Raw genomic sequence first — 11,034 nt, 5'->3', positions numbered from 1 at the left:
ATCATGATTGAGATACTCAAGTAAAGCAGTTTAAAACCCAACATTGTCCACTTCAACATGATAAGAACAATTTAAGCAAGGATTAATTACTCCTGAGAGAAGAACAAATGTGATTCCCGAAATCATTTTCGATAAGAGACGCAAAATACAATGTAAAGTCTAAATCTGTTATCGTTGCTGACTCGAAGTGAATGTTTTCAAACTAAACGGGAGGCGCCCGGACTCAGTGCTAACACACGTGAGTTTTTCATAGTTACTCAAAATTCTTCTCCTTATCATAGTACGACGAGCTTAGACCCTTGCGCTTTCTCCTAATTGATATAAGTGATCAATATATAATATTTCTTCATTTGTTTTCAAATAAAGATAATCTGAAAAAAAAAAGGTACATGTGTTATATAATTCCTTCCAATTAAAAAAATATTTTTCTCATAGTGAGCATAGCTTTTTCTCTCACGTGATTTTACAAGCCTACCACTTTCATTGTATAAGCCTATAGATGTTCCGATTCGATGTGCGTTCGTTTCTGTTGATATCTTCTTTTTTAAAGTTATTTTGGAGGAGCTATCTTGATAGTAGCAATTGTAGTAATTATATTGAACACACTAATACAACATAACAGGGACCAATATATATATATATATCGTCCAAAAAGCTTGGTTAATAGCGAAGGATCAGTATGTGCACATGACAAGGCGACCTCTCATATACTCAGTAGGCCAAGTGCAGCGGACAAATTAGTCCTGTATTTTATAGCGGAACTTTATCGAAAATAGATGAATAGACCAGTAGATATTTTTGTTAGGCCATACCATTTTCCCTTTTTACCGATTTGCGAGTAAAAATTGAACAACCTATTTAATTTTACATTATCGTTGAAAACTTTAACCCTTTTGAAACCATGCAGTACCAGTCTAGTACTGTCAGAGACAGGTATATTGTAAATAGGTCCAGTACAGTAGTGTGGGAATTTTTATATCATATGGATTAATATTTACAATGTCTGTGTTCGATTGGAATAACAAAAACCGTGTAAAATCCGCTTCTCGGTGCGTTTTATATTGAAAATTAATTGTCATTTTATTCGTGTGTTTGTGTTTTGAGTTGATTGAAAAGTGTCATAAAAAGTATAAGAGAGGACTTTTTATAATGCAGCATATAGCAGATAGATGCGTTATAAAGGGAAGTATATATCCAATAACACACCTTCTTGATACGAGGAACTGATAATACAGAATTCAATACATTTTAATGACTTCGTATTCTCGTTTTTTATATTGGGAAAAACATGTTTGTTTGTACTGTCCTCCGGTCATTTACCTTTAAGACCGTCCTCTACAGAAAATTATCCTATATCGTTCATAACTTTGACCGCGCACATGTAAAAAATGTTAAAGTTGAAATTTGTACAGTTCATTTACACAGCAATAACACAAATTCGAAATGTACTCTTCGTCAGGCTAGTCAGGAGTAGCAGAGACCAATTTTCTTAATCCACAAAAGTCTAAAAGAGACTGTAATTATACCTTCCAATTTTAAGGACCTCTCAGATGGAAGCGCGAGATACATTAGCCCCACTATCTCCTTAGCTGTATGCATTGCATGTTTTAATTCATTCGAATTGTGACACGACTCAGAATGATCAGATGTATGAAACTTACGAAATTTCACTGAATTATGGTGCTACTGCCGCACCCCCAAATGATTTTGACATTTCTTTTGATTACCCAGTCGGATTCTAGGTTTAAAATTTAGATCCTTAGCATCACTGATGAGACCTAGAGGGACGAAACAACTGTATTCTGCATTGCTTGACTCTGCTCTATCGTATCTGAATTTGTCAGTAATCACGTGTGTGTCTTTTGTTCTATCGATTTAATATACGGTATATTTATGATATAGCAATATTTACTCTGGTAACAGTCATGTATAATTTTTAAAGGCATCTGGTTCTTAAGTATGGCAAGCCAAAGAAGCAATATGTCACTATTTATGGATATTCATAAATCAATATGAAGTACCATATATACGTATTTATGAATATCATTAAATCGACTGATGGATATCCATAAATAGTGACCCTATTCAACTTTGGCTTGTCATATGTACTTCAGAACTTGTTGGCAAACCCATAACAAATTATAAATGTAATTGGTTTCCGCAAACTGTCTCTACATGTAAATGCCACGTGCTCAATATTTAAATGCCGTTAAAGTCCTTTTAATTGCAAGTTTTAGGCCACGCCCACTTTTTTTAGAGTTACTTCCGAACCGTGTCACCTCTTCCGCTTTCGTGACGTCACATGTCACAAACTTCGAACAAACTTAAGCAAGTTGCTAAGAGTTTCAAGTGGGGAGAAATATCATTGTTTTGACACATATCAGACACGACTGTGACTAGGAGAAGACAGGGTGATACTCTTTCCTGTCTGGTAAGTATTTTATGTCAGTGTTAGGTGTGTATTACTCAGTGTCACGGAACAGCTGATCTGGAAAAGTATGACAACGACATTATTCTATCGACTCATGCTCTCACCATTCGCTCGTGAAATGGGTTGTTTCAACAGTTTGTCCTGCTTGTAAACAGAAATATTTGTTTAATATTTCGATTTTATGTCATATTTTTGTGTCTTTGGTCTGTGTTTACAATTATGTCACACACAATTATAAAAAAAACAACAAGATTTGAAGTTAATTAGACATATTAATTAACAGTGATTAGTGTTATAAATTAGCTTAAGATTAATTAATTAGTAATCTACATTTGTCAATTTATTTCCAATGTTAATTTTGAAGATAAAATTTGGTTTAGGTATATGAAATGTACATATGAGTACCAGAGTAGATATAATCGTTTAATGGAACACTTAAAACTATATCCTCTCATTGCGTTAATTCCTAGAAACATAGCTGCACAGGTTGTGCATAACAGGACTTAAAAACTATCCAAGATAACTGTCACTCTGTCTGCTATAAATTATAATTTCCATGTAGGCTATGGTTTAATCTTTATTTCCTACACTTTTTGTTGTTTTACATTGATATCAATATGGTTCAAATAAACAGCATTAATTGTTGTTGTTGACATTATGGCTTGTAAACACTCTCATTACTTACATTATACAATAGGAATAGCCATTTTGATGCATGTACCTCCTTGTATCCCAAGGATAATTGATAGCTTTATCTTAGACTGTTGAGGCGGGATGAGATAGAGGGATCACAACCTGAACAGTAGGATGAACATGTTTGCAAAGTAGGGCTTGCACATCATTTGCCAAGTTCTTTTCCCAACTTGTTAAGTTTGAGATCTGTGCTTCCCCTACCCAACAGAGTTGTATCTCACTCTCAAGGAGAATGAATGTTTACTTTCCTCTTACCCCTCTGATGTTACTCAATTGTCATTTTAAGGGAATTCCAGCCCCAAGATCTCCTCCCCTTGGTAGTATCACAATAGTGTGGTTATATCTGTAAAGGATGAAAGGAAATATTGGCATATTGATTTGGCACATTTTTGGAATGCATTCAAATGCATATCATATCATACATAACCTGGTATGGGCGTGCATATTCCTGCAATTGGATGTTGCAATTAACTGGTGTTTATTTCCTGGTTTGAAGATGAGCAGTGAGCTTATGCCATGGTGCTGCATCTGTAGTCCATCTTGCATCGGGTGTCTGTCCCTTTTTATTAAAACACTACTTGTCATGATTGAATGAACAAATTTTGACAAAAGGGGAATCAATCTTGTATAGGTACAAGGTCTCCGCCCCCTTGGGTGGGAGGGGCAGGGCCTAATATGGGAAATGGAGTAAATTCTTAAAAATCCTACTCTTCCTGTAGGAATGAATGCATATTGCCAAAATAGCTGAACAACTAAAATAGTATAGTGCTCCTTTGGGATCTTCACATGTCTTGTATTAAAAAAAAAAGTCAAAAACAATGCTTAGAAAGTGTTAAAAAGTGGTGATATTTAACTGAATTGAAAAATGTCAACTTATTGCAAGTGTACTTTCACTTTATAAATGTAAATTTGAAATTCAAAATCAGTCATAGATTTTCATTTATAATTACGTTTGGAATGATCTGCTACCTTGTTCTCAGGGTTGCATTTGCACATGTATGAAAACTGTATCATGGCCCAGTGGTAATATCATACTTTCCTTTTCCTTTCCACATTTTTGTATCTTGAAATTATTGCAAAATTATTTACCCTTAGATAATCTTCAGTCTGACAATCTCTTCTGTTTGAGTGAATACATGTTTATTACAGTTGACTTTCTTTCCCCCCCCCCCCCCCCCCCCCCACTTTTTTTTTGTTGGTGGGGGAAGGAGGGTAGGATGTTTGTTTTACACAAGTGTAAATGTTTCATTGAATGTCCAGTAAAGCTTGCTTCAGTAAATTCCTAGTGAAATAGTTACCTGTTAACTAATGTGTTGTCATTTAACTCTTATCAGCCTGTCAAAGCAGATATCTGGACATTCCTTGTGGATCTGCTCTGGTACATTATGAGAGGTTCAAATAGCATATAGCATGTAAAAGACTTATAATTCCATGTGTCATCTTGGCAGGATTTAAATATATAGATAAAGTCTATTATTTTGGGTAACAGACTGTGAAATCTTGTACCTGAATTGATTAGCAACAAGAATGCATAATGTTGGCATCAGCCTGTTATCTCTTGTTACCAATGTTAAATGCTATCATTAAAACAATTTTAAGTATAGGCATTTACAAAAATATTTTATCAGTGATATATGAGAGTTTTATTTTTAAAGATAATTTTTAGTTTTAAAGTGAAAAGGGGACATAAATTCTGAATTTATGTGACAAATTTTTCTTCAGAACATGTGAAAAATATAGAAACATTAAGATTTTAAATATCATTAACAAAATATAGATTAAAAACAGCATAGTATGAACTTGTCTTTTTCATTATTGAATTTTCAATGTTTATTTCATTGTCCTATTTAAATGCTTTAGAATTACTCAAATTATTATATTATTTCAATTTTAATTGTTTTGGTTTGCTCTTTAAACTCATATTTTTTGTATAATTGATGTCATGGATACTTGGGTTTTATATACATACCATTTGTGTGATGACACATCTCTTTTATACAATAGCTTAATTTCTACCTTCTTTATAAAAGTGCAATATAAAAATCTATCTGGGACACAGAATAGATAGAATGATTGGCCAATTATGTTGAGGTGTGGTGCCTATGATGGATAGACTAACTGAGACTAGTACTTACATGTCTGCGGTCATTTTAAATTTCTTATAAAAGTTTAAAATTTCAATTCATCCCTCAAATGCCTTTCATTCATATAATGCCTTAATAAATCACTTTAGCAGTTTCTCCTGTATTGTCAATGATAAAGTTAAGAAAATATGTAAGTGAGTCATATCTCAATGGTATTTTTGAAATGACAAAAGAATGTAAAATTTTTAATATTCAAAACCAGGTAATTTTGAGTTAAAAGTTTTAAAAAAGGGTGGTAACTCTTCTACAAATATGTAGCATATATCCTTAACTCTGATGCAACTTGTAATATGAATGGTGTTTTGTCCTGTTGTTGACAGGACGTTAAACAAACCAAATTAAACATGGCAAATTCTTTACATCAGGGATTGGTAAACAGAAACATGTTCCTCAACAGTGTCTGTAAATGTTGATCAGAATCAATGAAAACTTCATTGATCAGGGTCCAATATAGAGAAGTGTAGATTAATACCCAGTAAAAACTTTTTAAGATGCTGACCAGAGTATAGCCTAAGTGATAATCAAGGTCAAGCATAAGCTGCTGACCAGGAATGAGTGCTGACCAGTGTCCAGTGTAAAGTGTTGACCAGTGTCCTGTGTATGCTGCTGACCAATGTCCTGTGTAAGTGTTGACCAGTGTCCTGTGTATGCTGCTGACCAGTGTCCTGTGTAAGTGCTGACCAGTGTCCTGTGTAAGTGCTGACCAGTATCCAGTGTAAGCTGCTGATCAGTGTCCTGTGTAAGTGCTGACCAGTGTCCAGTGTAAGCTGCTGACCAGTGTCCTGTGTATGCTGCTGTCCAGTGTAAGATGCTGACCAGTGTCCTGTGTAAGTGCTGACCAGTGTCCAATGTAAGCTGCTGACCAGTGTCCTGTGTATGCTGCTGACCAGTGTCCAGTGTAAGTTGCTGACCAGTGTCCTGTGTAAGTGTTGACCAGTGTCCTGTGTAAGTGCTGACCAGTGTCTAGTGTAAGTTGTTGACCAGTGTCCAGTGTAAGTGTTGACCAGTGTCCAGTGTAAGTGTTGACCAGTGTCCTGTGTAAAGTGTTGACCACTGTCCTGTGTAAGAGCTGACCAGTGTCCTGTATAAGATGCTGACCTGTGTCCAGTGTAAGGTGTTGACCAGTGTCCAGTGTAAGTGCTGACCAGTGTCCTGTGTAAGAGCTGACCAGTGTACTGTATAAGATGCTGACCTGTGTCCTGTATAAGATGCTGACCTGTGTCCTGTATAAGATGCTGACCTGTGTCCTGTATAAGATGCTGACCAGTGTCCTGTATAAGATGCTGACCAGTGTCCTGTATAAGATGCTGACCAGTGTCCTGTATAAGATGCTGACCTGTGTCCAGTGTAAGCTGTTAATGAGGGATGTCCAGTGGATGTCCAGCTGACCAGGTTTAATAGAAGTATTGATCTATTTATATAAGTGTTGCAGCAGCTCCAGTGTAGACAAAATGAAGACATAACATTTTTTTAATGGTTTTCATGTCCGCTTTGACAGTGTTTCAGCAGATGAGTAACATAGTATGAGATGATACAGCACTCATAATTGATATGTTTGTACTAAGGTGTAGAGTATAAGATATTAATGATTTATTCGCACATAAGCAGGCGGTGGTATGATGTACATGTATGCATACCTTCATGTCTGTAAAAAAGACGATACAAATCTTCCATCTGATGTAAAGAGTTAACTGAAAGGAAACAAATACCAGTATAAAAAACAATTACAAAAACAGCTCAGCTGTGTACAGTTAAGATTGCTATGATAAAAGATATATCTGTAAAACAGCATCGTTCTCACAAATTGTTCTCTATATCATGTAGTTCACTACAAGTATAAGTAATGTTTATTATTTGTCTGACTTGTCAAGTGTAAATTCAACATTTTTGAAATATATATGAAGTTTCCAATAGACAATATTTTATGATGTTGATTTTTTAGGTTGTAAGTACTTGCCCTGTACCAGGTTCTCTACTGAAGGAAAAAACAAAACAGTATATCAGTCCACCATTGTGCCAGTTTGTACCGCTAAACATGATTACAATCTCTGCTTATTACTTACTATGTTATGTATAACTATTTTTTATACCAGTAAACCTTTGATTGGGTTGTGTTACATACGTTTCCATGATATGCAGAGTTACAGCCCTTTGTTCACTCTGCCTTGGTTTTGGACTGACAGGTCGACTGATTGAGATAATTTTTTTCCACAATGAGCAACCAAACAGAAATACCCAAGATTTGAATATATATGGATATTGTTGTCAAGGTTCTGTAAGAATTGTGTTATTAGAATTGTTGCAAATTGTGGCAATGAATGTTAAGAATAATACATGCACCAGTATTAAAAAATATTTGGAAATCCTCAAGATATAAAGTTTTGATTACAGATGTTCCAATATGTGATATATTATTATGTGTCTTACTGTTTAGTCTTGGTAAAGGTTTGTTTACAAAAGTTCCAATATTCATAAATTATAATATTTGACTTACCATTTAGTCTTGATGAAGGTTTGACTACTGAAGATTCAATGTATAATATATATTGCATTTAGTTGTGATAAAGGTTTGATTGCAGAGGTTGCAATAATATATTGTGTGACTTGTACTATTACGTACAAATCAATATGTAGTTATCATTAAGGCCACTGAAGAAGACTGGACAGATGTCATAATTCAATATGTACTGGAACTTCACCAGGGCTTATCAATATCAACTTTATTCCTCCTGTATGGATATGTTATGCTCCAATACATAACTGAGAGGGTAGCAGGTGGAGGCTCTGTCCACACAGATTATTCCTATAATTATATCTACTGACCGTCAAACTTCTGTCCACACAGATTATTCCTATAATTATATCTACTGACTGTCAAACTTCTGTCCACACAGATTATTCCTATAATTATATCTACTGACCTTCTCACTTGTCCCTCACCCTGTGATCTCTATCACTAGGCTTAAGGAATAGAAATCTGGATCTGTTACAGATTTTTTGTTGGTTCATAGTTTGGGCTGGGAGATGATGGATTGTTGTCTTTATTCAGAAAACAAACACTTAGGACATGTATACATCAATAAATAGTCCTCTATACATTATACCAGGGAAACATTCACTCAGGGTTATTTTGCCCACATTTCAGTCTGTTAATTAAAATTACTCTAAATACATGAAAAATTAACATTTCATCTTTAACTTGAAATCATATTCCAACTTTCATTATGCACACTGAAGGAGTTAGTGCGTCCATTTATCCGTGCATGATAATATTGTCAAGAGCATAACACAAAAACTATAAGAGGTTTCAACATAAAACATCATTGATAGATAAATCACAGCAAGGAGAAGTGCAGTACATAAAAACCATCACTTGCTTTTGTACAATATAGGAATTAATGCCCTTTGGTGTTTTTTCATACATGAATTTGGTCCCATTCCAGGAGCTTAAACCTGTCTCTGACGGCCCTTGTTTTTAGAGGCGGAAAAGACGTGAAATTGAGACGGTGGTGAAAGTTCCTATGAGAGTGTTTGCTCATGCAAGCACTAGTATGGAAATGTGTGTTCAGATCTAGAAAGGAACCTTTTCAAACTGTCATTTTCCAAATGAAGAATCTCTGTATATCCCTTATTACAAGCTCATCTCACATAATTCAGATTAAGAAGGTTTCCCTTATAAGGAGATAAAATAATTGATAATCAAGTACAGCTTTTTTTACCAGTTACCTGTTTGCTATGACGATGATTTGAGTATAGATGTACTTTTATTGCCTAGGGTCCTTCTAGAAATTATTCTGTTATTATATTGCATATAAAATTTATCACTTAGGAAACCTTCAGAGACCACAGTTGACTTTGCTGTGTGACATTGTAGGGATTCTGTTATTATTTGTAGTAGCATTGTGGGCTTAGTTAATAAATTTAAGAATGTTTTTAACTTATGGTAGGAAGTTGATTAAATTATTCCATAAACATGAACATGTAGCTACACTCCTACCCTCCCCAAAGTGACAGCTTGTTCTTTTTATATTCCAAGATGTGTTACATAAGAACCAGCAAGATGTGAGAAAACGAGATTTTAATGGCATCAAAACAGTAGATGATTTACTTGAGAAAGGATTTCCTTCTCATCCACATGTAATTGGATCTCTTGTATGAAAGAGAGATAATTGTGTTACTCCCACATCAGAATTTTGCATTAATACTCAGAATCCTTCCTGACCAATAAACACTGGCCCCTAATCTGCTTGGTTTGATTATTGTAATTGTGTTCTAGACACATAAATCCTAGTGTTTCAAGCCCGTAACAGAAATTTAGTGATAATAGTCGGTGTATCTTTAGTTCTGGTGTCTATTTCAGGTATCTCTCTTTTTCTTTTTGTCCTTCCTGAAAAAATGTTACTGCATTTATGTAAAGGGATTCGATTTTTAGACTATCTGTTAAACAGATGTGATAACTGCTTCATGGCTCATCACACAGGAGCTTCGTAGAATACTTCCTTATAGAAGAAAACTTGTGTAGGATTACATTTGGTTTTGAAGGTCAGAGTTACAGTATAATAATTGAAAATTAAAAAACATTAGTCAACTTTAGTGTGATAATTCTTACTGAAAGCAAAGTGCTTGCTTGTTATGGTAGGTTTAAAATGGCATTTAAATGTCATAATTTGTGTATATTAAAGAAAGTTAAGGAAACAACAAGACAGTGAAGTCATGTGATAGTATTGTTAAAGTCACATGATGCCGTTCTATAACGTCACTTTCAACAATGGAAATGTGCTCAGAATATCATTACCAGGTACTTTAGGTAAAAAAATTCTCTTTGTTATTGTCTTGATGTCAAAGCTCAAAAGTGTGGGTGAAACCAGTCAATATACTGATGAACAAGAAGAAACAACGTACCCCTGGCTTGATGCGGTTTATTTCTAATTCATGGTTAAATGCCCCTTTACTCAGATCACCCTGCATACAGATGGTTATTCAAGTGAGAGATATGAGGAACTGAACAAATTCTTTTTAGAATACCAGTGGTGGATCTATCCTACTATTTAAAAACTTGTTTATAGCATAAACACAAGAATTTGATATTTTTGGCTCATGGAATTCAAACTTCATTTCTCCAATGTTTCTTCTTTTTTTCTAAAGGTGTTTTGGATTACTTCTGTTCATGAAGGTCTGAGATCGGACTACTCGTTTCTACAACAATACTTTAGTTACATTGAAAGATATTTATCTGATGTTAATGATAAAGGTCAGGTCACTGTTACTATAAATAGACGGACAACTTACACTAAACATACCATTTAGAGTTAGAAGCTGTGCTATCTGAAAATATTAGATTATCGATTGGGTTTGCACTCGGCATGTTTGTTGTCAGAATAAAAATCAGTTTTATATTGGAACTTAATTGAGATCAGTTATTTGAATTTTTACCTTTTAATACAAATTAGAATTTTAGTCAAATAATGAATTAATCTGCATCATACAGTTGATTCATCCTTACTAAGGTCCATTATATGTTGGGATATTGTTACTATATTAACAAGGTATTTAGGAAATTGCCACATTCATAAAAATGTGAAAAATCAATTTGTATATCATACCATCTAATTCCATTTTTTTTCTTTTGATATACAAAATAAAATTCAAACAACATTTAAAAGGAAATTAAAGAAATGGAATAGGATCATCTAGCTGAAAAAAGTAAATGGAGTGTCAGAAAATAAACACGCATTTGTGTATGTTTCTATGGTTCTAATAAATATG

At 34.3% G+C, this 11,034-nt stretch overlaps 1 protein-coding gene across 1 annotated transcript in view; it reads left to right on the top strand.

Moving 5' to 3' along the window:
* The first annotated feature begins 2,362 nt into the window (after positions 1–2,362).
* The window catches only part of LOC132547492 (tumor necrosis factor alpha-induced protein 8-like), a 90,498-nt gene continuing 81,826 nt past the window's right edge, over positions 2,363–11,034 (top strand). Inside the window, exon 1 of the mRNA XM_060211248.1 lies at positions 2,363–2,431. The gene's annotated coding sequence lies outside the window, so the exon portion shown is untranslated. The remainder of the gene's footprint in view (positions 2,432–11,034) is intronic.

The sequence above is a fragment of the Ylistrum balloti genome, unplaced genomic scaffold (genome assembly GCF_031769215.1).
Source record: "Ylistrum balloti isolate Yb309-2 unplaced genomic scaffold, AGI_CSIRO_Ybal_v1 Utg369958, whole genome shotgun sequence".
Taxonomy (NCBI): domain Eukaryota; kingdom Metazoa; phylum Mollusca; class Bivalvia; order Pectinida; family Pectinidae; genus Ylistrum; species Ylistrum balloti.
Note: the sequence above shows the minus strand (reverse complement) of the source record. Positions and strands in the feature narration are given on the sequence as shown.